At 39.6% G+C, this 24,994-nt stretch overlaps 1 protein-coding gene across 1 annotated transcript in view; it reads left to right on the top strand.

Moving 5' to 3' along the window:
- The window catches only part of slco3a1a (solute carrier organic anion transporter family member 3A1a), a 76,446-nt gene that overhangs the window by 42,769 nt on the left and 8,683 nt on the right, over positions 1 to 24,994 (top strand). The gene's annotated exons all lie outside the window — the stretch shown is intronic.

The following is a 24,994-nucleotide window of genomic DNA, read 5'->3' as shown; positions in this document are numbered from 1 at the left end:
GTTCATACTGTCTGCAAGGAAATAAAAGTCAAAGTAAATTTAAGAAACACTGTTTTTATTGCATTTTCCATACTGTCCCAACTTTTTTTGATTTGGGGTTGTATATCAGTGGTACCTTGGCATTGGTAAGTCTTTAATTCTCGACTTATTAGAACTGAGAAGCTACTGCTGCCCCAGCATAATTTCCACACCATCTTTTGCAGAGGGTACAAATACTCTGGGACCTTTGCCAGCTTGATCAGGCTACCCTGTCCTTAAGGGTGCTGCTTTAAAAACTATAGATTACTCTGGCCTTTTGGCATTAGTGTAAATCCCTATCCACAATGATTAAGTAGGCTATAAGTAGAGGCTCTGCGGGCTTTCTGGATTACCTGCTCGCATGTTCAGCACTTTAAACTTGCTTCAATGCTGATGCAGGCCTTGGGGAAATATTGCTTAATTAAATGGGCATGGATCAATTTGGCTATGCTTTAATTATTACAGTCCGGCGCATGGCTGCATAAGGGCATTTTTGAAAGTCAGGTGTTTGTTCTTGGCTCAGCTGCGCTGCAGCAGCAAGCAAAATCAGCAGCAGTGTGACTGTAGATGCATCATTTAGCAATGCCAAACGCAAGGAGCCAACAAACAACTAAACAGGCATGGAACTGGGTATCAATATGTTTTTAAGATTGTTAAGTATAATACGTACATTGCACAGATTGTTTGGCTAATCTGCAATTCGGTTTAATAGTGTATAAAAAATACAAATTCTTAATTTTTAGCTTATTTTATGTTTACCTACAGTCTGTACAGAAGAATAAATGTATACTAGTAATGTAGAATAAATGTACTTAATGTTGGGACTGGTGCTGACCTAAATTCAAAGGTCAACTACATCCCACTGTGGTTTCCAGCCTTGCCTTACATGGACTGAGATTTCTCTGGATTCCCTGTTTTATAAAATGCCTTATGTCTTTTGGCAGTTCTTTGGCATTTTAGAAACTGTGGTGTGGTGGTACCGTGTTTGGTTTTTTGCCCCCCTTTTTTTTTAGGGCCTTATGAAATCTGAAAAACCCTGAAAATAATTTGCTTCACTGATTAGGAGGTTTGGGTACAAATCCAGAGCCTTTATGTTGCCACGTGCATGATTGCGATTGGTCCAGGCCACCTGCAAAACAAGTCTGCACCAGCTGCCGTCTGTCAGCTCGACACTCATCCAGGGTTTCATTTAGCTGAAACTGGGTGCTTTACTCAGCAAAGCATATGAAGGACCCTTGGTCTGCTTTTCTGAATGACTAGAGTGGCACAGAAGCTGTGACAGTGTCCACTGTATTGCTGCTGTGTGAGGGCAAGAGCAGGAGTTTAAGATACACTGGCTTCAGTTTAACATTGGGGGTTGATCTGTTCCAAACATACTTGCTCTAATGAAAGACCATTATTAGCATTTTAAATGATTTAGAGTAAGCATTGAAAAAATAATGGAACACATACAGTGGAAAATAACCCAAGCCTTTATTATCTTTAGATTTCGTTCTGCTGTCTGTGTGCTATAGCTAAAATCAGTGAGAGCAATCATAATTAATACAGATTTCTGCGCTCTTCTTCTGGGGATTAGATTTCCCACATTTTCTTAAGTGGAAACCATTTACAGATTGTTTACATTCAGACTACGATATCAGTTTGGAGTGCTTATTTACAGCTGCTAGCTATGGAAATCCAATCCCTGATCCTAGTGCTGTTGTTATTGAGGGAGCAATTTTTTTTTTTTTTTTTTTTTACTGTTTTACAACTCACCAGTTTACCGCTGAGCTAGTGTTGCTCTTAGGTTTTCCAATTTACAAAACCAGCAGTTGACAGGTTGGATCTAGCAGTATAGAAATATGACTAAATGACTAGTTATAAAAATGGCATCCTCTTACTGAGTTACTGAACTTATAAATCACACCTCTTGACAAGCACCATACAAAGGTGCATTTATAAACAATCCAAACAGCATTTTATATTAATTTTTTTTTCCTTTTTCTCCCACTTTAGCGCATCCAATTTCTGCCCGTAAATCATCCTTTTACTAATGCTGGTCCCTGCTCCTGATTGGGGAGGACGAGGCTGCTCCACGCCCCCTCCGACACGTGCACAGCAATCGAACATCTTATCACCTGCACTTGACGAGTGCAGTGCAGTACAGCGCTGTGTACGGAGAGCAACACCCTCTACCGCACTCCTTTCCCATCTCCGTGCAGGCGCCACCAACCAGCCAGCAGAGGTCGTAATCGCACTAGTCTGAGAGAGAGTCCCCATCCGGCTTAAGCCCGCCCCTATCTGAACAACAGGCCAATCGTTGTTGATGTGGCCTCTCAGCCTCAGACGGCAGGCAGAGCCGAGATTTGATACGAAGTATTCGATATCTCAGCTCTGGTGAACAGCGTGTGTTTTTACCGCTGCGCCACCTGAACGGCATATTTAAAATTTTTTATGAAATATTGTATGTCTGATTGTTTCAATTTACGCTATAACTAAATTGTTTAGGAATGAAGGGGTGATACTGGATGAATTGCTGTCTTAAGCTTGCATGTATAAATAACACAAACGGGTGTGTTCGAAAACCTAGGGAGCTGCCTTGCTGTCTTACTGTCTACATAGGCAGCTGCCTTAGTAGAGAGGATTCTAACAAGTCAGTGACTTATAAGGCAGATTATTCGAACGCACTACTTAGACAGCGATTCCATCGGGTTTCGCGTTTAGCATTTAGCATCTTGCCATTCAAACCAATAAACTGAGGTAGCACAGCACGCTAACGTCAATATAACATCTTCCTTCATGTACCGATAACGGTTAAATTACCTGACAAGCCCAAACTTGCAAATAAAAACACTCGGTACAAGTTTATACAAGTTAAAAATCAGTAATATTTTATTTACGTTTGAAAATAACTCCATTCGTTTCTCCGCCCCGTCAGCCATGTTTATTTTTCTGTGAGAGAAGAGCACCCAACCCGCAATGAATTCTGGGATTGCCTTGATCACTAAGGCAGCGTCGGATGCTCCCTCGTTCTTGAGCCAAAATAACATTGAAATATTAAGATGCCTCAGAAGTGAGGATTTTAAGGCATCTAGGATTTCGAACAGCCTCATTCTCGGGAGCGCGCACAGGATGACGTAAAATGCCTCTATGTAGACTACTCCCTAGCTTTTCGAACACACCCAAACTTGTATCACTTGTATCACTTATTACTGGCAAAAGTCACCTGGTGTGTGTGTTTGTGTGTATGTCTGTATGTGTCTGTGTGTTCTGTACATATGGACCATCCAGTCCAAATGATGCAGAGGCTGGAAAGTTTGTATACATTGTATACGTAGATATTTGAGACTTTTTGTAGGAAGACTGTTTACTCTTGCTAGCCAGCCATTTACTTTAAATGGTACAGTTTTAGGTTTTATTTTACAGTATAGTTTAGAACAATTACCATAGTTACCTGGAATGTAAAGGCAGGTAAAATTAATAATTTTGTTTTGAAGTTGGTTTTTCTTTCCCAAAAATAATTGCCTGAAATTTCTGGACACATGCCATGCAAAAATCACTTTTACAGTCACGTGCAATAGTGTAGTTGGTCCTCATTTGCTTATTTGACCATCTAACTCATCTAAGAAGGTTGCAATTAGCACTGCAGTTCTCAGCCTAAAAGGGAGTCTTAATCAGGTGAAAGCACACGATACTTTAATTTACAATGATAAGCTTTTGTATTAAGAGAACCCAAACCTTAAAAAAGGTTTCCCAAATTAGTATTTGATTCGTTCCTGACTAAAACAGTCTACAGCCTTTCAGACATATTAGTTTGCCAGATAATAAGATGTTATTCAGCTAAACATAATCTGGAGTAGCCTTACCACTGCTCCATGATCCTACAGCAGTATCCTAAACAACACATGTTGCTTGGACTTGTGCATGGTGATTTAGGTTTGTGTGCAGCTTCTCAGCCATTGAAAACCAAGCCAAATTACCATCATTGCCTTGACCACCAGCAGTGAGCAGTGAAGCCAAATTAAAGTGGACATGTATTATTACCCACATGCACACAAAGGCTGCATCTCAAATATCACCATACACTATAAATAGTGTTTACTTTTGGTAAATTACTCAGTTAAATCAGGATCATGAGGTTGGACTGCAGTTGTTTTGTAAGATTAAAAAAGCTCTTTTACATGTATTTAACGAAACAACACAAAGAATGAATATACTTGGTGCTTTACCATATTTTTTGTTTGTAAAACTTACAATAATTTCCAAATTGATTCCTGCAGCACATTGGAACAGGGACAATAAAAACAATCAAAATCTATTAAAACGCCTGTTTTGGAACTTTCCATAGGCAAACAGTTGACTACAAAAGAGGGTAATGCTATCATCATGTCACGCATTCAGCACATCTGCGCTCCCGGAGCAGGTTCTATGTGCACCTGCCACGCCCCTTTTGTGATTGGTCTCCAGCTAATTAGACACAGCTGTACCTCGGCGGAGCTGAGGGCATTTAAGAAGGCAGCTGGGGAACAGTCACTGGAGGCTATTTTGATTTGACTCTCTCATGTTGGTTTGCAGTTTCTTGTTCAGTTTGTCAGGTTGGTCCAGTTGGCTCATGTTCTTGTTTGTTCATTCCTCGAAGTTTAGTTCAGTGTTCATGTTTAGATTAGCATTAGCATTTAGTTTAGCATTTAGCTTAGTTCATGTGTGTTTAGTTTAGTAGTTAGCTTAGCATTTAGCATAGGCCGTGTGTTTGTGTCGTCTTGTGTAAACCTGTCCTGTGTCTTTCTGCATGTGTCCGCCCCTCACCCCCGTCTCATCCTAGAACATAAAGCATTACGCATCATTTTATAAACAGAGCTTTAACAAAAGGCTTATTCATTTACACACAAGAATGGGTCAGGGTTCATCACTTACCATTGGCTTATTTAGTTTTATACAAACTTCAAGTGAAAAATGTTTTTAAATATAATGGCAAGAAATGTAGGAATTTACCATCTACAGTCTGTAACGTTATTAAATAATCTAGAGAAACCTTTGTAAAATGCAAGAACTAATAACAAGATTGTATACTTGTGACCTTTTAACAGCACTGCAATAAGAAAACAACATTCTTCTGTAATAAGTACAACTACATGTGCTAAGAAGTAATTAGAAGTAAACGTAGCTTGTTGCTGCATCCGTGATTGCAAGCTAGCATTGAATATTTTGACCTGTGTACTGTTATAATTCAGTGTAGATCAAAAAGGATTAGTAGTGCTTTGCCTTTTTGATCTTACAGTGAATTGGGGCTCTGTCCATTGCTTTTATGTGCTGTTCTCAAAGATATGCTTCTTCTACATTCCCCGTCCTGTGTAAATGTTAGTTTTCAGCAGGGATTTAAGTAAACTTTGCTTTCTGTTTGTACTTGGCTTGAAGCTACAGTATATGCTAGATTACATTCCCACTCTAATGCTTACATAGTGCAGTTATTAAGGTCATTGTGGAGTGACAGCGAACTTATTAAGCAGAGTTAATTACCCAACAGTCCCTAAAACCCTGATAGATTTGGCATAGTTACAAGGCAGGAAACATCGATACATTACTAAGGTAATTAAATTAGCCTTTTGTAGCCATTATTGCTGAAATACAATAAATGGCAATTAGAAACCTGTTGGACATCCCATTACAAAATGATGGTGTTGCCACACCTTTGCGGCTTTGACAGTATCCACTCATCTCAAGATTCAAGATTTCTTTATTGTCAATTCACTACGTACAGTAAAAATGTTTATCCAGTTTATCCAAGACAATTGTGGGAAACTTTTGCCACATTTGTGAGGTCAGGCACTGGTGTTCAAGATTGTAATCAACATTACAAATGACCTCAAAGGTGCTGAATGGGGTTGAGGCCATGTGTTTATGTTCCTCACATTGTGCACAGAAACACAGCAGGAAATGTAAATGTATACAGTGCTGTGAAAAAGCATTCATCAATTTCCAATTTTACTGTGTTTGTATATTTGTCACACTTATATGTTTAAAATAATCAAACTACTTTTAATATTAGACATATTATTACCATATAGAAGCACTTTGTAATTCTACAATTACTGACTGTAGTCCATCTGTTTCTCTACATGCTTTGTTTGGTGTGTTAGTGTGTGTTGTGCTGGTATGAGTGGATCAGACACAGCAATGCTGGTGGAGTTTTTAAACACCTCACTGTCACTGCTGGACTGAAAATAGTCCACCAACCAAAAAAAAAAAAAAAAATCCAGCCAACAGTGCCCTGTGAGCAGCGTCCTCTGACCACTGATGAAGGTCTAGAAGATGACCAACTCAAACAGCAGTCATTGTCAGTGCTGAGAAACATTCGCCACCTAAATAATACCTGCTCTGTGGTGGTCCTGACCATTGAAGAACAGGGTGAAAGCAGAATAAAAAAGTATGTAGAGAAATAGATGGACTACAGTCAGTAATTGTAGAACTACACAGTGCTTCTATATGGTAAGTGGAGCTGATGAAATGGACAGTGAGTGTCGAAACAAGGAGGGAAAAACTGTTTCCCATGTCCTGTTTCAGTTTCTCAGTGTACTTTGGTTGTCCCCCCCCCCCCCCCCCTCCCTTCAAGAACATGCAGAATACATGGTGTATTAATGCTTTTGTCCAGTTGTCTTATGTGGCACCAGACATGAATTTAATATGTACATATTATTTTAGGTTTAATGTGATTGAAGTTATACATAATGTTCAAATTTTTTCTATTTATTTGCAATTTTTTTCTTTTTCCTACCGATTTAGCATAGTCAATTTGTTTTCCGCTGCTGTGGATCCCTGATTGCGTCCGAGGAGGGTATATTGCTGCTCAAGCGCCGACGCGTGTGCAGTCCTAGCGGACCCCTTCTTTTACGCCTGTGCTTCAGTGGATTCGCACATGAGGCTCATCCACTTTCTGCACAGATGCCTCTTCACAGCGGTTGAAGACCCCACTCACTTAGTCTGGTCATTTCCTCACCCAGCAGACACGGTGGCCAATTTTTGTTTGCTGCAGGCACTGCCAATTGTGCCTGCTAGATCTTGACCGGTAGCAGAGCCGAGATTCGAACCGGGGTGTTCAGAATCTCGGCGCTGGTGTGCTAGCGGAATATCCCGCTGCGCCACTTGCTAGAATGCAGTTGAAGTTGAATATTGTTGAATATTTTTCTTTTTGAAATATACGTGGGTCTGTTTCAATGCAGTCAATATCTGAACTAAGTACGTTAATTATAAATGTATCTGGTTGCGTCAGTAAACTGGTCTACTCATTTTTATAGCTGTTCTATATTTATGACAGTATCAATAACAATATGAGACCAGTTTAATTTAATATGGCCTCACCACTAGATTTGCATATTTAATCTTGTCTTTAAAGATAAGTGGTTATCCACAGATGCTTTTATTGTACATGTAAGGAAAGCTTGCAATGAGCGAAATGCTTCATGCATATTTTAACTTTACAAATAATATTTTTAGTTTTTATTACATTTTTATCAGCTGCTTTATCCTGCTCAGGTATAGTGACTTGTCCGGGTTCATCCAAGAAACACTGGGCACAAGGCAGGGAAACCTTGGACAGGAGGCCAATCCATTGCAGGACTTTGGCCAGTCCATCACCCTCATTCACAGGCTCACATTTTAGACACAGCCCATCATGGCTGTATAGATGCCATCTGGCGAGTAGCACCGCAGATATTTGTGATCAACGTAATAGACCACTGCACCACCTCTATTGTTCTATTATTTGTAAGTCTTGACTAATAAAATAGACCAACCTAAGCATTCTTGTCCAGTATATTTTGAAAACATTACTTTTGCTGTGTTTACCTGAATACATTACTGAATACATTAGGAACTGTGTATTGATCCATCCATTTTAAAGCATTTTGCCCTAAACTGGGACTTCTAACTTTTGGCAGATAACGTATAACGTATAATAACGTATAATAGATGTGCTAATCAGAAGCCATCTTTAAGAGCACAACTAATTGAACCTTGAGTGGAGGACCATATTGGATTCCACTCCTATCAGCCTAACACAGGAATCTCAGGTTACAGTTGGCACAGGCTTACCCAAACCAAACAGTAAAAGACTGAAAAATCATTGCCTAGTCTTGATTTTTGAATTTTGATTCTTGCTGTAATATACAAGTGTTAAAAAGAGGGGCCCAGGTTTGATTTCCAAGCCAGACAGCCAGTGCCTGGGTGTAGCTGGCATGTTCTCCCTATGTCTCAGGGGATAAAGATGTTCTTGTCCGAGAGAAGTAAAATATAATGTGATCCTATGTTTTAAGATTTATCATGTATGATTTAAGATGCTTTTTATTTATGATTATGATTGTAAGGATTGATTTTCTGGGCTATTTAAACTTAAATCTGACCTGTCTAATCAACTAGACACTACTGCCCACAGAACTGCCAATTATCAAATGTTTTTGAACCATCCTGTGTGAACTCTAGAAACGGTTCATTAAAAAATTCCAGGAAATGAGCAGTTTTAGAAAAAAAAGCACTTGTTCTGACACCAACAACCATGCCACAGTCAGAAACACTAATATCAAATCAGACATCAGATTTTCTCCTTCTGTTTAATGTTTAATGGTAAACACTAACACTAACACTAACTAAAGCTTTTAACTTATATTGATAATTACCTGAATAACAGGGGTGTGTTTTATATTTTGAAAACATTACTTTTGCTGTGTTTACCTGAATACATTACTGAATACATTAGGAACTGTGTATTGATCCATCCATTTTAAAGCATTTTGCCCTAAACTGGGACTTCTAACTTTTGAATGTTATGATTTCCTTTAAGAATAAAAATATAAAATGTTTGGTACTTTCTCTGTCCCTGAGGAGGAAAGGGCTTGGTTTTGCTCTGTGTTAATATAAACAGAGCCGGTCTGTTTGACCCTGGCCTCTGTTTCCTTGTGGCATATGTACAAGCCCAAATCAGAGCAAGTTTAAATAGCATGGAAAATGCAAAATTAGGCTCTCTGTGCTCTGACTCATCTGGGAGGGACCATCACAGTGGAAACTTGTACTGTGGTCAGACAAATCGGTATTTCAGTTTTGTTTATTAAAAAAACGTGGTGTGCTCCAGACCAAAGATGAAAGAACCATTCAAACTGTCATTAGCAACAAGTCCATTGTCTGTCATTGTATGGGACTGTGTCAGTGCCCTTGGCAAAGGTCATTTACACTTCTGTGATGGCAGCATTTATGGAAAAAAGTACATTGAGATTTTAGAGCAACATATGCTGCGTTCAAAACGTCATCTTTTCCAGGGAAGTTCATGCATTTTTCATTGTCCTAAACCACATGCTGCACACATTACAAAGGCATGGCTGCGAAAGAAGTAGTACTGTGTTTGCAGGAAGAATTTGACAAAATAACATCTGAAACACTAAATCGCTTGGAATCCTCAATCCCAACTTTTTTGGAATGTGTTGCAGACCTGAAATGCAGGAATAGACGTATAACAACAAATAAAATGAAGTTGGCCAGACAAAACATACAATATCTTGGGTATTGAATAAAAGTCAAAGTAAATGTAAGAAACATTTTCAATGCTGTCCCAACTGTTTATAATTCAGTTGTATGTATACAGCAGATTCTCACATTCTAGCAGCCTTATTGGCAGCACCTCTAAAACTTCTCTTTTATTTAATTATGCAATCAGACAGTCATGTGGCAACGGTGCAATGCAATCTATCTTACAGACACTGGTCAACAGCTTTTGTTCATGTTCACATCAAACACTGAAATGTAAAAGTGATACAGTTTACTTTCAACATGACATTGTTGAAATGATTGATTTGGAGCTAGAGTTCACATAGAAAAACATCCAGTGAGAAGCATTTCTACAGTTGGATAGGATGTTATTGGTAACTGAAATGCTCACACTGGTTCAAGCTTACAGTAAGGTTATAGGAACTCAAATAACGTATAATAGATGTGCTAATCAGAAGCCATCTTTAAGAGCACAACTAATTGAACCTTGAGTGGAGGACCATATTGGATTCCACTCCTATCAGCCTAACACAGGAATCTCAGGTTACAGTTGGCACAGGCTTACCCAAACCAAACAGTAAAAGACTGAAAAATCATTGCCTAGTCTTGATTTTTGAATTTTGATTCTTGCTGTAATATACAAGTGTTAAAAAGAGGGGCCCAGGTTTGATTTCCAAGCCAGACAGCCAGTGCCTGGGTGTAGCTGGCATGTTCTCCCTATGTCTCAGGGGATAAAGATGTTCTTGTCCGAGAGAAGTAAAATATAACACTACTAAAGCTTTTAACTTATATTGATAATTACCTGAATAACAGGGGTGTGTTTTCCTAATAAAATGGCCAGTAAATGTGTAATAAAAAAAATATTTGCAAGATGGGAGAGGCTCAAACAGGGAAATTTTGAGGAAAGGCAAATCCCTCCCACACTCCGGAAAACCACACAATGTGTGTGTCTGTGTGTACGTGCAACTTCTGATGGATAAGCTTTGATTAATCCTGCTGTACTTTCTGTTTCAGAATGATGTTGGTGTATAGTTCTCGTAAACCATATCCGATGTTTACACTTATTGGCTTTCAAATTCGGCTGTTTATGTTGGACTTTAAAGCCAGTGAGGTGTTTGCAGATTTTGCAGGCTTTATAATCTGGTCAGGGGTGTGGCAGGTCTGATTTTAAGGGCAAACATTTACAATGCCAATCCATTGCAGGGCATTGGCAATGGATTAATTAAATATAACCTAATGTATAATCTCATTAAAAAAAATTTAAACAAATTTTAATATCAGAACACAAATACAGATGTCTATATACAGTATATATATACAGTGAGGGAAATAAGTATTTGATCCCCTGCTGATTTTGTAAGTTTACCCCCTTACAAAGACTTGAACAGTCTATAATTTTATGGAAGGTTTATTTTAACAGAGAGAGACAGAATATCAACAAAAAATCCAGAAAAAAAACATTAAATAAAAGTTATAAATTAATTTGTATTTAATTAAGGGAAATAAGTATTTGATCCCCTACCAACCAGCAAGAATTCTGATCCCCACAGACCGGTTATGTGCACTTGAGGCACACAAATTAGTCCTGTCCCTGTATAAAAGACACCTGTCACAGAATCAGTTTCTTCCGTTCAAATCTCTCGACCACCATGGGCAAGACCAAAGAGCTATCAAAGGACGTCAGGGACAAGATTGTAGACCTGCACAAGGCTGGAATGGGCTACAAGACCATCAGCAAGAAGCTTGGTGAGAAAGAGACCACTGTTGGTGCGATCATTCGAAAATGGAAGAAATACAAGATCACAGTCAATTGCCCTCACTCTGGAGCTCCATGCAAGATCTCACCTGGTGGGGTAAGAATGATTCTGAGAAAGGTGAGGTCAGTCCAGAATTACACGGGAGGAGCTTGTCAATGATCTCAAGGGAGCTGGGAGCAGAGAAATGCTGGATATGACCCCAAGAACACCATCCCCACTGGGCATTTCTCTGCCTCCAAACACGGCGAGTGGAGTTTATGCCAAAGAGCTCAATATATATATATATATACAGTGAGGGAAATAAGTATTTGATCCCCTGCTGATTTTGTATATATATATAATATATACAGGGGTTGGACAAAATAACTGAAACACCTGTAATTTTAGTGTGGGAGGTTTCATGGCTAAATTGGACCAGTCTGGTGGCCAATCTTCATTAATTGCACATTGCACCAGTAAGAGCAGAGTGTGAAGGTTCAATTAGCAGGGTAAGATATATTGCTATATATAATGCTATATATAGCATTAAAATATTGCAATGCACACAACATTATGGGTGACATACCAGAGTTCAAAAGAGGACAAATTGTTGGTGCACGTCTTGCTGGCGCATCTGTGACCAAGACAGCAAGTCTTTGTGATGTATCAAGAGCCACGGTATCCAGGGTAATGTCAGCATACCACCAAGAAGGACAAACCACATCCAACAGGATTAACTGTGGACGCAAGAGGAAGCTGTCTGAAAGGGATGTTCGGGTGCTAACCCGGATTGTATCCAAAAAACATAAAACCACGGCTGCCCAAATCACGGCAGAACTAATTGTGCACCTCAACTCTCCTGTTTCCACCAGAACTGTCCGTCGGGAGCTCCACAGGGTCAATATACACGGCCGGGCTGCTATAGCCAAACCTTTGGTCACTCGTGCCAATGCCAAACGTCGGTTTCAATGGTGCAAGGAGCGCAAATCTTGGGCTGTGGACAATGTGAAACATGTATTGTTCTCTGATGAGTCCACCTTTACTGTTTTCCCCACATCCGGGAGAGTTACGGTGTGGAGAAGCCCCAAAGAAGCGTACCACCCAGACTGTTGCATGCCCAGAGTGAAGCATGGGGGTGGATCAGTGATGGTTTGGGCTGCCATATCATGGCATTCCCTTGGCCCAATACTTGTGCTAGATGGGCGCATCACTGCCAAGGACTACCGAACCATTCTGGAGGACCATGTGCATCCAATGGCGGTGCCGTGTATCAGGATGACAATGCACCAATACACACAGCAAGACTGGTGAAAGATTGGTTTGATGAACATGAAAGTGAAGTTGAACATCGCCCATGGCCTGCACAGTCACCAGATCTAAATATTATTGAGCCACTTTGGGGTGTTTTGGAGAAGCGAGTCAGGAAACGTTTTCCTCCACCTGTGACCTGGCCACTATCCTGCAAGAAGAATGGCTTAAAATCCCTCTGACCACTGTGCAGGACTTGTATATGTCATTTCCAAGACGAATTGACGCTGTATTGGCCGCAAAAGGAGGCCCTACACCATACTAATAAATTATTGTGGTCTAAAACCAGGTGTTTCAGTTATTTTGTCCAACCCCTGTATATACAGTGCTGGCCAAAAGTATTGGCACCCCTGCAATTCTGTCAGATAATACTCAATTTCTTCCAGAAAATGATTGCAATTACAAATGCTTTGATATTAAAATGTTCATTTAATTTGTCTTCAATGGAAAACCACAAAAAGAATTGTCAAAAAGCCAAATTGGATATAATTCCACACCAAACATAAAAAAGGGGGTGGACAAAAGTATTGGCACCCTTTGAAAAATCATGTGATGCTTCTCTAATTTGTGTAATTAACAGCACCTGTTACTTACCTGTGGCACATAACAGGTGGTGGCAATAACTAAATCACACTTGCAGCCAGTTAAAATGGATTAAAGTTGACTCAACCTCTGTCCTGTGTCCTTGTGTGTACCACATTGAGCATGGAGAAAGGAAAGAAGACCAAAGAACTGTCTGAGGACTTGAGAAGCAAAATTGTGAGGAAGCATGGGCAATCTCAAGGCTACAAGTCCATCTCCAAAGACCTGAATGTTCCTGTGTCTACCGTGCGCAGTGTCATCAAGAAGTTTAAAGCCCATGGCACTGTGGCTAACCTCCCTAGATGTGGACGGAAAAGAAAAATTGACGAGAGATTTCAACGAAAGATTGTGCGGATGGTGGATAAAGAACCTCGACTAACATCCAAACAAGTTCAAGCTGCCCTGCAGTCCGAGGGTACAACAGTGTCAACCCGTACTATCCGTCGGCGTCTGAATGAAAAGGGACTCTATGGTAGGATACCCAGGAAGACCCCACTTCTGACCCAGAGACATAAAAAAGCCAGGCTGGAGTTTGCCAAAACTTACCTGAGAAAGCCAAAAACGTTTTGGAAGAATGTTCTCTGGTCAGATGAGACAAAAGTAGAGCTTTTTGGGAAAAGGCATCAACATAGAGTTTACAGGAAAAAAAACGAGGCCTTCAAAGAAAAGAACACGGTCCCTACAGTCAAACATGGTGGAGGTTCCCTGATGTTTTGGGGTTGCTTTGCTGCCTCTGGCACTGGACTGCTTGACCGTGTGCATGGCATTATGAAGTCTGAAGACTACCAACAAATTTTGCAGCATAATGTAGGGCCCAGTGTGAGAAAGCTGGGTCTCCCTCAGAGGTCATGGGTCTTCCAGCAGGACAATGACCCAAAACACACTTCAAAAAGCACTAGAAAATGGTTTGAGAGAAAGCACTGGAGACTTCTAAAGTGGCCAGCAATGAGTCCAGACCTGAATCCCATAGAACACCTGTGGAGAGATCTCAAAATGGCAGTTTGGAGAAGGCACCCTTCAAATCTCAGGGACCTGGAGCAGTTTGCCAAAGAAGAATGGTCTAAAATTCCAGCAGGGCATTGTAAGACACTCATTGATGGTTACCGGAAGCGGTTGTTCGCAGTTATTTTGTCTAAAGGTTGTGCTACCAAGTATTAGGCTGAGGGTGCCAATACTTTTGTCCGGCCCATTTTTGGAGTTTTGTGTAAAATGATAATTGATTTGACTTTTTTTTCATTCTCTTTTGTGTTTTTTAATTGCAAGCAAAATAAATGAAGATATTAATACCAAAGCATTTGTGATTGCAATCATTTTCTGGAAGAAATTGAGTATTATCTGACAGAATTGCAGGGGTGGCAATACTTTTGGCCAGCACTGTATACAGGGTGGGCCATTTATATGGATACACCTAAATAAAATGGGAATGGTTGGTGATATTAACTTCCTGTTTGTGGCACATTAGTATATGGGAGGGGGAAACTTTTCAAGATGGGTGGTGACCATGGCGGCCATTTTGAAGTCGGCCATTTTGGATCCAACTTTAGTTTTTTCAATGGGAAGAGGGTCATGTGACACATCAAACTTATTGAGAATTTCACAAGAAAAACAATGGTGTGCTTGGTTTTAACGTAACTTTATTCTTTCATGAGTTATTTACAAGTTTCTGACCACTTATAAAATGTGTTCAAAGTGCTGCCCATTGTGTTGGATTGTCAATGCAACCCTCTTCTCCCACTCTTCACACACTGATAGCAACACCGCAGAAGAAATGCTAGCACAGGCTTCCAGTATCCGTAGTTTCAGGTGCTGCACATCTCGTATCTTCACAGCATAGACAATTGCCTTCAGATGACCCCAAAGATAAAAGTCTAAGGTGGTCATATCGGGAGACCTTGGGGGCCATTCAACTGGCCCACGACGACCAATCCACTTTCCAGGAAACTGTTCATCTAGGAATGCTCGGACCTGACACCCATAATGTGGTGGTGCACCATCTTGCTGGAAAAACTCAGGGAACGTGCCAGCTTCAGTGCATAAAGAGGGAAACACATCATCATGTAGCAATTTCAAATATCCAGTGGCCTTAAGGTTTCCATTGATGAAGAATGGCCCCACTATCTTTGTACCCCATATACCACACCATACCATCAATTTTTGTGTTCCAACAGTCTTGGAGGGATCTATCCAATGTGGGTTAGTGTCAGACCAATAGCGGTGGTTTTGTTTGTTAACTTCACCATTCACATAAAAGTTTGCCTCATCACTGAACAAAATGTTCTGTGTAAACTGAGGGTCCTGTTCCAATTTTTGTTTTGCCCATTCTGCAAATTCAGTGCGCCGATCTGGGTCATCCTCGTTGAGATGCTGCAGCAGCTGGAGTTTGTAAGGGTGCCATTTGTGAGTAGCTAATATCCGCCGAAGGGATGTTCGACTGATGCCACTCTCCAGTGACATGCGGCGAGTGCTACGCTGTGGGCTCTTGCTGAATGAAGCTAGGACAGCCACTGATGTTTCTTCATTAGTGACAGTTTTCATGCGTCCATATTTTGGCAAATCCAACACTGAACCAGTTTCACGAAACTTGGCAAGCAGTTTGCTAACTGTAGCATGGGAGATGGGTGGTCTCGTAGGGTGTCTTGCATTGAAATCTGCTGCAATGACCCGGGTACTGCGTTCACCAGACATCAACACAATTTCTATCCGCTCCTCACGTGTTAACCTCTGCGACATGTCAATGGCTGTAAACAAAGAGAAGCTTGTAAATAACTCATGAAAGAATAAAGTTACGTTAAAACCAAGCACATCATTGTTTTTCTTGTGAAATTCTCAATAAGTTTGATGTGTCACATGACCCTCTTCCCATTGAAAAAACTAAAGTTGGATCCAAAATGGCCGACTTCAAAATGGCCGCCATGGTCACCACCCATCTTGAAAAGTTTTCCCCCTCCCATATACTAATGTGCCACAAACAGGAAGTTAATATCACCAACCATTCCCATTTTATTTAGGTGTATCCATATAAATGGCCCACCCTGTATATATACTGATCAGCCATAACATTAAAACCACCTCCTTGTTTCTATTGTGTCTATTTTATCAGCTTTACTACATACTTTTTTAGCCTGATTTCACCCTGTTCTTCAATGGTCAGGACCCCCACATATTACTCAGGTGGTGGATCATTCTCAGCACTGCAGTGACACTGACATGGAGGTATGAGTGGATCAGACACAGCAGCGCTGCTGGAGTTTTTAAATACCGTGTCCACTCACTGTCCACTCTATTAGACACTCCTACCTTGTAGATGTAAAGTCAGAAACGATCGCTCATCTATTGCTGCTGTTTGAGTTGGTCATCTTCTAGACCTTCATCAGTGGTCACAGGATGCTGCCCACGGGGCGCTGTTGGCTGGATGTTTTTGGTTGGTGGACTATTCTCAGTCCAGCAGTGACAGTGAGGTGTTTAAAAACTCCATCAGCTTTTCTGTGTCTTATCCACTCATACCAGCACAACACACACTTACACACCACCACCAGGTCAGTATCACTGCAGTGCGGAAATTATTCCCCAACTTAATAATATCTGCTCTGTGGTGGTCCTGTGGGAGTCCTGACCACTGAAGAACAGGGTGACAGCAGGCTAAAAAGGTATGTAGAGAAATAGATAAACTACAGTCAGTAATTGTAGAACTACAAAGTGCTTCTATATGGTAAGTGGAGCTGATAAAATGGACAGTGAGTGTAGAAACAAGGAGGTGGTTTTAATGTCATGGCTGATCAGTGTATATATGTATGTCTATATACATAAGTTGAGATGTACTGCTGCTGTCCACGGACTCGTCGCACTGGATGCTAAACCACCTGCATTTAACGAGATCCCGGTCCAGCTGCTCTGTCATGTTCCCGGACATAGCCGACACTTTTTTAACCATCGGGACCATTCTTCTCATCTTTGAAAACAGTGCTTATCATTAAAATATTGCTCCTTTCAAGACCTCTCCATCCAAAAAGTCTTTCTTATTTTTTATAAAATAAAAACGCAGTTCTAAATGAAGCTTCCATTGCTTTGTGACTGTTGTCTTTCACTTTACTGCCATGTTTTTCTTTATTTTTGTGGGTAAAAACTGCTTCTTGCTCCCTATCGTTGTTGCTCACACTTGCTTTTCTCAGCATCGAGTGAGATGGATGGACGTTTGTCTTGTGCATGATATAGAATTTCACCCCCAGACAAGATCAGAATTCATATATACATAAAATTTTAGTTTTTTTACATTTTATATTTAGTATTGTCATTTTCAAATCTACAAGTACAGACTCCATGCAAGTGTTATTTATCCAAAAAAAACAGCAAGGCAAATAAAATTTTTAGACGGCGCTCCATGGTGACTAGTGCTATTTAGAACATGCTCTGCGAGCAATTCACATGGTCCCTGCGGGCGACTAGGTGCCCACAGGCACCGTGTTGACGACCCCTGATATAGACAAACATTGGCAGTAAAATGGGTTGTACTTTTTGACACCACCCACATTCACTGGAATCCATTGTTTGAATCCCCAGTCGGTCGGGCGTCTGCTCCATCATAACTGAGAATGTCACAACAGCTAGATTGACTTACTTGGATTACTTTTTTTCCCTATATACGTTTTTTACACACACCTCTGGAGATTTCAATTCTTGCAACACTGATCTATTAATGTTCATGAAAAGCAAATGCCCTTGGTTGTCTCAGGAGTCCCAAGCCATTTAAATGACCTACATCTATACTAGCGATGTCTGTCATAAAAAAATCAAGTTCAAGATCATTCTAAAAGTGTGATTGATTTTATTGTGTTAATGAGAAGATAATGTGTATATACCTGGCTTAAAATGCTTTCAATATTTGTAGAATTTTTCTCACAAATGCATGGACATGCAATACCTACACATGCTGGCATACTGAATGCACACTTGGATCAAGTTTTAACTACATTATAGTAGTAAGAACTTTGGATGGATGGATGGATAGATAGATAATTAATTATAACTATAGCTATTTACATATATGGAATTATATCTATGTACATAGTACTATATACATAATAGCAATAATAATAACGAACATGAATAAAGTGCGATTAGTTAGATGTATATTATAATAATAACAGTAATAATAATAATAAAAGTATAGTTAGGCATGTATTATACTAACAGTAATGATAATAAAAGATATGTAAATAGATAACTATACAACTGTAACTATATAAGGACATTGCTAAATAACTGTTGTGTAAAGTGCAGGTGCAAATGATAAATAATAATAATAATAATAACAGTCCAGGTTATATGAGGTTATATAATTTAAATATTTCCTGAATACTTCTTTATCTGAGTTGTTTTGGCGGAATTGGCCTGTAGGTTTTAGCAATATATTACTACTAGTGTGTGTAGTACATTGAAATCTAGATTTTTAGAGAAACACATAGTATATAATAATAAATTGTAAAACCAGTGATTGACTTCTGACTTAGGTTTAAAAGAGATGCTTAAATATTATTAGGTTGCCTAAAGCTCCCAAGATTTGGTTCAAAACTTGCAAGGCTCTTTACCCTCAACATCTTGCAATGTAATTGTAATTGTAGTTGGAAGTCACTTTAGATAATGGTGCCTGCTAAATGCCATGAATGTAAATGTGTGTGCTCCCCTAGGGCCAGACTGATGAGCAGTGGGCAAAAAACACCTGCTTAGTCTTAGACTTTGCTCCATGTACTTTCTAGCCCATTAGTGATCTGCACATTGTGTATTGAGTGTATTGTTCTAGCTTTGAAATTAGAGGTCAGCACTTAGTGTTGGCATCATAAGTACAGATACTGAAATAAGTGCATGCTAGAGTTTAATGTGGATCTTTTAGTATACACAAACATTCATCTGTAGCTGTATGAATTTGAGTTTGAGTGATAAGTATTGGGTGTGTCAAATATAGTGAGGGGAGAAACAAGTATCTAATTACTGTACAAATGAACTCATCACTTTAGTCATAGGGAGTCACTGCAGGGTTCAAAGATTTTCTTACTATGTTTAGTTTACCTCTATACAAATACCATTCAATATGAAGACACTATTTTTGTGGGTGCAACTTACAAATGTCACAAAGTTATTGTAGGCTTGAGAAAAGCCAGGTAGGGTGTCTTGAGAAAATAAATAAAAAATTAAAGGAGGCTCTAGATGATCTGTGTTCATGGTTTGGAGGTCATAAAAACATACCTTTATAAGCTGGCATTTGAACAGTGAGGAGCTGTGTTAATTTTAATTGTTTAGTATATTTGTATCTGTTTTATTTTGTCTCTTACTCTGTATTTTTATTTGGTTCTTACTTTTTTAACATAATGTGTTATGTATGCTTATTCGATGTACAGCACTTTGGTCAACGTAAGTTGTTTTAAGAGTGCTTTATAAATAAAATTTACTTACTTACTATCTCCTTGCTGGATGGAGGAAGATTATGGTTTAACTGACAGTGCTGACGTACGTATAAGGTAACTGTGATGTTCAGTTTAACTTTTGAGGTTTCCTGTAAGCACAGCGGTTGTGGCCACGTTGCTAGGAACAGTCAACACAGTTGCACGTACTCATAAAGTTCTGCGTTCATTGACCTACTGCCAATCCTTTTAAATTTTACCACAAGTTAAACAGAAACTTTTCAGTTTTGTTACGTAGGTTAAAATGTCTCAACAAGCAGTGCACTATGCCGTGAATACATTTGTGAATAGATGATAAAGTTAGTATTGAGTATTTATCTGAAAGGATTATGATGCCATTTGCAAGGCGCTGGGACTCCAAACGGAAAAAGAAAATTGGTAAGACGGCTGGCCTACCAAATCTCTGTGGTCAGAGATTTAAGCTCAGATGAGCTTTGTGGTCCAAAGAGCAAATAAACTCTTAAAGTGTACCTTTAAATGGCTCAAACGTGTGAGAAAAATAAGAATTTATTTTATAAATATATATATATATATCTCGATTGGCTGTCTGGAGGCAGAAATGGTTGAATGGGTTCCATATTGCTACTGTATTTGCAGCCTCTGCTGGCTGGTTGATTCACTGATATTAATGTGTACGCAATACTGCTCTATGTAAGACCCTGTCTCTGGAAGTTATAACAAAGCAATCAGAATCTGTGCAAGTGTTGAATGTGATTGTTGAATGTGATGGCAAACACAAGCCCAAAAAATGGGTCGCAGAGAAAAATAATAATCATTAAATAGACTTGTAAGCGAATGCCCCCTTGTGGAGGCTTTATATAACATCTTGTAAACCACAGTGATACCAGAGTGTACAGTGAGAGTAAAATGCATTGCCTGGGTTGTGTAAAAAATCATAAACAAAATGTAAGTCCCAGCTGTATTGATGGCTGAGTTAATGGCATACATTTGTACATGTATGATACTTATTAGCCTTGTTGGTAAAAAGAATATTATTTATATTATTGTATGTGATGATGTTCATCTGTACTTGAAACCACATGACTGATTACAGTTGTATTGCGTTCAAATTGCTCAACCAGTTAAAGCAACTAATATTTTGTAATCTCTGCTTAGCACATAGCGCTTGGTCTGGAGCTTTGGTTCAAACTCTAATCCAGTTTTAATATGCAAGACCAAAAAACTTGTGTGTGGGAACTCGTCCCATTAAGAAGGTCATTCTTTCTAAACAACATACTGTCCTGTTTACTTTAAATCTATTTACAGCATTTACTGTATTTATCTTCAATATAATGAGCATTTTGTATACAACTTTTGGATATGTGCTTTCACCCCCCACACTCGTTTTTTTCCCCTTTTTTGTCCCGTTCACTTCCTTTAAGTTTTAAAAGACACACCAATGTCCTAGCTTGTACACACACAATCACACATCTGAGCAAAAGTATTTACACCCCTTACTCCATATACATACTTGCCTAAATTCTCGTAACCGCCTAGAACAGCGCTTCCAAACCTTTTTGGACTGGCAGGGGCGGAGGGACTTAAAATAGAATAACTATACTGCTCACAAATGAGCTTTTTTTGCTGCAACGAGACGCTGCTTCCACCTGGGGGAGATATGATACGATAAACACCCATGTGTTGGAAATAAAAGTGGTGTTTTCATGGCTGAGGTAGCGATCTCTAATTATTTATTCATTCTGTGTCATAAATGAACCACTGACCGGTACTGGCCTGGTGGTTGGGGTCCTCTGGCCTAGAACACCACAGCTTCCAACCACCTGAGCAACTACCTAGCAACAGCTTAGTAACCCCAGTACATCTAGGCAACCACCTGGCAACATCTTAGCCACCACCTGATACACCTTGGCAACTGCCTAGCAACACCTTTACAACTAACTAGCAACAGCATAGCAACCACCTAGCAACAGTCAAGCTATCTCACTACAACTTGGCATTCATGTAAAATCTTGTTTTACCACCTGCTAACCTGACCTTAATAAAGTGGTTACTGATCAGTGTTGATCAAATGCACAAATGATTATGGAGCTATATTTATAAATCTTATTTAGACGTATTGGCTGTTAAATACGCATCTATACATACAAGGAAATAAGTTGCAAAATGAGCTGTGAAACTGAGTCTATTTTCTGTCACTTCCTGGGGAGGTGGGATGGTTAGATTACTTTGTGACCTTGTTATGGAATCTTGTGGAATCCGTATTATTCATACATGCATTTCATTAGAATTGAATTAAATTGAACATGCTTCATCTTTAGGTGGGCAGTTAATTCACTGACATAATACTCGATAGCTTCATCACGGAATGTTTTGTTGAGCAATGAAAGCCTTATCTCAAGCTCTCGACAGCTTAAATCGAGCGTTTTGGAAGTTGGTAGTGAGTGTTGCAGCCAAATACTTTTTTATACTGTATACATTTCAGCACTAGGAGGTCCTATTATGTAAGCTTGTGTGGCCTATTCCTTCATGGCTAAGCTGCTTTCACCTCACTGTAAGATTTACATATGACTTAAACAGCTCTAGAAGGACAACATTGTAATAAATGACTGTTTTCATTTAAAAATTCTATTTTATAATGGTGACCTAATGTCATTATTTGTCTTTGGAGACTCTTGGCTGCTTGCTTAATTTTTGTTGTTGGCTGTGGATGAATTAGCCAAAGCAGTTAGGTAGTTGCATTTTTATGTAGAAGTTTGAACGTCCTGGTTAAATTATATGTGGCTGTTATGGCTGTTATTAAAGGAACAGATGGTTTTCACTTGCACTGATCAATTTCTGCCCAAAGCAGGTTCATTATTGCCTCTTGTGCCTCTCATTGCCTAGAAGTTTAGAAGAATGCACAGGGAGTGACTGGGCCTTTACACCATAACTCTTGAATGTTTGATAAAAAAAGAGATGCTACTGTGGATGTTTATCACTGGTTGGACTGCGCCACCATGTGGTCGAAATACCAAACGTCCGGTCTAAATATAAATGTAATCTCTTTTGCATCAATATTTTTTCTCCTCAAGGTCAAACAGTCAAACAAACCCCTTATCCTGAATAAACAAATGTTTAAGAAGACAATTATAGTTTGTTGTATATTTATAATTATTTCATACACTGTACTAGGTCATTTATCTTCCCAGTTTCATTAGTTTGATAATCCAGATAATCCATGAGTAGATAAGATAAGATAAGATAAGATAGCCTTTTATTATCCCACTGGGGAAAATGTGCAGTGTTACAGCAACTTTCAGGGGCGGCACGGTGGCTAAGTGGGTTCGATCCCCAGGTGGGGCGATCCGGGTCCTTTCTGTGTGGAGTTTGCATGTTCTCCCCGTGTCTGCGTGGGTTTACTCCGGGTGCTCCGGTTTCCTCCCACAGTCCAAAGACATGCAAGTGAGGTGAATTGGAGATACAAAACTGTCCATGACTGTGTTCAATATAACCTTGTGAACTGATGAATCTTGTAACTACCGTGTCTGTCATGAATGTAACCAAAGTGATAAACATGACGTTAAAATCCTAATAAACAAACAAACAGCAATTTTCAGGAATAAAGAGATATGAAAAGTGTTTATACATATATATTAAAAAATAGTAATGTAAGAAACATCTTCTTCTTGTTCCTCAGCCTTTGTCCCGTTTTTCGGTTACGGGGTCGGCATTTCCGGCTTCTTCCCATTAGGGGTCGCCGGCGGGATTTGGCACAGTTTTACGCCGGATGCCCTTCCTGACACAACCCTCCCTATTTTATCCGGGCTTGCCGGTGCACTACAATGCACTGGTTTTTACATCTAGCAGCTAGGTATCTATAGGACAATTCAGTGTTTCCAATTAGCCTGGTGGCATGTTTTTGGACTGTGGGAGGAAACCGGAGCACCCGGAGGAAACCCACGCGGACACGGGGAGAACATGCAAACTCCGCACAGAAAGGACCCGGACCACCCCACCTGGGGATCAAACCCAGGACCTTCTTGCTTTGAGGCGACAGTGCTACCCACTAAGCCACCGTGCCGCCCAAATGTAAGAAACATAAAAAGATTTTTTTAAAATTAGTTATAATTACAATTACAATTATTAATTATGAATGTACAGTTCATAAGCATCACCATGTTTACATTAAAGGAATGCAAATGGGGCCACCTTAGAGCTTAACTAAAGTAATGGTTGATCACATTGACAAAGAAAAAGCAATCAGGAGGAGAGTTCTGATTCTGGAATTTAACTATTTGACTGCAGTAACCAGAACTGTGTTTAGATTTTAGGGATACTTTCCTAGCACAGCCAACCTGAGTTCCAGATATGCGTTTTGGCGCAATGGGACTAGTAAAAATTAAACTATGTTTAAATGTGCCAGTACATAACTTATCACTGCTAAATTCAAAAGATTGTATAAAGACAACTAACACAGAGACCAAACTGTTTTCAACTAGTCAGCAAATGCTTCTAATTTTAAAGTCATGCTATTTAAGTTTCTACTTGATACAATTTGAAATAAAATATAAATATAATAAAATATTTTACAAAGTGTTCTAAGTTTTCTGGAAATGGGGTTTGTGTAAAAATGTAAATGAACAGGAGATGGCAGCAGAGTGCGCACTTGCGTGGAGCTTAGTCTGTAAATGTCTTAATATAGCAATGTTTATATTGTAATACATTATATTATACACCGATCAGGCATAAACATTAAAACCACCTCCTTGTTTCTGCACTCACTGTCTATTTTATCAGCTCCACTTACCATATAGAAGCACTTTGTAGTTCTACAATTACAGACTGTAGTCCATCTGTTTCTCTACATACTTTTTTAACCTGCTTTCACCCTGTTCTTCAATGGTCAGGACCCCCACAGAGCAGGTATTATTTGGGTGGTGGATCATTCTCAGCACTGCAGTGACAATGACATGGTGGTGGTGTGTTAGTGTGTGTTGTGCTGGTATGAGTGGATAAGACACAGCAATGCAGATGGAGTTTTTAAACACCTCACTGTCACTGCTGGACTGAGAATAGTCCACCAACCAAATATATCCAGCCATCAGCACCCCATGGGCAGCGTCCTGTGACCACTGATGAAGGTCTAGAAGATGACCAACTCAAACAGCAGCAATAGATGAGCGATCGTCTCTGACTTTACACCTACAAGGTGGACCAACCAGGTAGGAGTGTCTAATAGAGTGGACAGTGAGTGGACACAGTTTAAAAACTCCAGCAGCACTGCTGTGTCTGATCCACTCATACCAGCACCATGTCATTGTCACTGCAGTGCTGAGAATGATCCACCACCTAAATAATACCTGCTCTGTGGTGGTCCTCTGGGATCACAGGTACAAAGCAGTTTAAAAAGATATGTAGAGAAACAGATGGACTACAGTCAGTAAT

Source organism: Trichomycterus rosablanca, chromosome 11 (genome assembly GCF_030014385.1).
Source record: "Trichomycterus rosablanca isolate fTriRos1 chromosome 11, fTriRos1.hap1, whole genome shotgun sequence".
NCBI lineage: Eukaryota > Metazoa > Chordata > Actinopteri > Siluriformes > Trichomycteridae > Trichomycterus > Trichomycterus rosablanca.
The sequence above is the reverse complement of the archived record's forward strand: the minus strand, read 5'-3'. Positions and strand labels throughout refer to the sequence as shown.